Here is a 2,405-nt window from a genome sequence, read left to right as displayed (position 1 = left end):
ACTAAGTTAATATCTTACTAAGTTAATCTCTAACTAAGTTAATATATTACTAAGTTAATATCTAACTAAGTTAATATCTAACTAAGTTAATCTCTTACTAAGTGAATATCTTACTAAGTTAATATCTTACTAAGTTAATATCTTACTAAGTTAATATATTACTAAGTTAATTTCTTACTAAGTTAATATTTACTAAGTTAATATCTAACTAAGTTAATATTTACTAAGTTAATCTCTTACTAAGTTAATATCTTACTAAGTTAATCTCTTACTAAGTTAATATCTTACTAAGTTAATCTCTAACTAAGTTAATATCTAACTAAGTTAATATCTTACTAAGTTAATATCTAACTAAGTTAATATTTACTAAGTTAATCTCTAAGTTAATCTCTAACTAAGTTAATATCTTACTAAGTTAATCTCTAACTAAGTTAATATCTTACTAAGTTAATCTCTAACTAAGTTAATCTCTAACTAAGTTAATCTCTAACTAAGTTAATCTCTTACTAAGTTAATCTCTAACTAAGTTAATATCTTACTAAGTTAATCTCTAAGTTAATCTCTTACTAAGTTAATCTCTAATTAAGTTAATATCTTACTAAGTTAATAACTAAGTTAATCTCTTACTAAGTTAATCTCTTACTAAGTTAATCTTTAAGTTAATCTCTTACTAAGTTAATCTCTAACTAAGTTAATATCTTACTAAGTTAATCTCTTACTAAGTTAATCTCTTACTAAGTTAATCTCTAAGTTAATCTCTAACTAAGTTAATATATTACTAAGAACATAATAAATTTGTTAAACAGTGTCATTAATGGGAGTGGATTATTAACTTTGCTTTTGTGTCCTGGTCACAAAAGCAAAGTTTGTGGGGAATAATAATAATAGCCATTTTATATACTTTTGAGGCGTAAGCAATTGTAAAATAACACATCACCCAGGAACCAAAAAAATATATTTTTTCGTTACACAGTGAATTATTGTTTCACGTTTTTAGCAAAACATTTTGTAAAAATATAAAATTTACCCTCATGCACCGTCCAACCATTCTGGTTGATATGGTTAAACATTTGTTGTGCTGTTGCGGGGGAACTCTGGGTCATAAATCGTGACAAAACATCGTCTGGTTGTTTTGTGCTGACAGGGCCTCATCATTTTATTTGAGGGAGCGCATCACGACAATGCGAACCACAAAGCCAGCAGCGCGTGTTGAGCGAGCGTGACGCTTCTGATCAGCCCCAGAAGGGCCGAGACCTTAAAAACAAACACACTGCTGGTTGATGAAAGTTTCGGAATGGCCGATAGCCTGCCCAGACTAAAATTACACTGTATTCATATTTCCCCATGAGTGACATTGCAGGTCGGTGAAGGTGGGAGCCCAGGGCCAGTTCAGATATCCCTCGCCACCGATGTTAGCCGTGACCTGGACTCGAACTCAGGCCACGAGGTTCGTAGTGAAGTGCCGCAAACGGACCGTTCCCCGGTCGTGATTTATTGCAAGGCGTAGTAGTTGTGCATCATCTGATCAGCGTGCAATATGTTGGACAATGCAATCAGTTTAAACTTATTTCTGCTATTGATGAAACCATATACAATGAGTGTCTATTCAAGAATTTGAAAGTGAATCAATATCAATCAAATATTTGCAAACTGTCATTTGGTACTTTATTGAATTTGTAAACGTGAATTATTTAACGTAATTACGCATTATTTGCAATAGTTACCACCCCTTGCTTGGTTAATGCAAAATGTGCATTTGTACGCAATTACCAATATTAACTGCGCAATGCAGGACACACGACATAATGCAGTGAGGTAGTGCACATTATATACATAAACGATTATATATAAATAGAAGACATTATTCCCAACGTTCTGAATATTCTTCACGTACAATCACGTACAACGTGTCCCGTAACGACGCACACACGTCTGCATTAGTAAATGCGTCGTTTGCGTAACGTCACCGGTGAATCATCAGCGCGAGACATTTACGCGTCCCCTGCCGCCGCCCTCCGCCTAGCGTAGAGCTCGGCCGCCTGGCGCGGTGCGAGCAGGGGAAAGTAGGAGGAGGAGGAGGGAGGACGTCCTCCCTGGCGACGATCGCCGAGGGCGGAGGCGGGGGCGGAGGGGAAGCCCGCGCCAGCGAGCGCGTCCGTCTGTCACGGCGGCGGCGGCGGCGGAGCGCCCGAGCCGGGGCAGAGGGATCCGGATCGGGCTGCCAACACGGCCGCCGCCACGGCCGCCGATGTCGACGTCGACCCTCGTCGGCTCGCTTGCTTTCACCCCCTCGGCTTTGGCATACCTTCCTCCTCCGACGCCTCCTCCTCGTCGTCCTCCTCCTTCTCGGCTTGGCGTCGCCGCCTGAGCGGCCGCGAAGTCGCGGCCGCTCAGGCGGAAGTGGC

The sequence above is a fragment of the Petromyzon marinus genome, unplaced genomic scaffold (genome assembly GCF_048934315.1).
Source record: "Petromyzon marinus isolate PM22_M1 ecotype Great Lakes invasive population unplaced genomic scaffold, UKy_Petmar_22M1.pri1.0 PM_G_Scaffold_74, whole genome shotgun sequence".
Taxonomy (NCBI): domain Eukaryota; kingdom Metazoa; phylum Chordata; class Hyperoartia; order Petromyzontiformes; family Petromyzontidae; genus Petromyzon; species Petromyzon marinus.
This window is presented reverse-complemented; position numbering follows the sequence as displayed.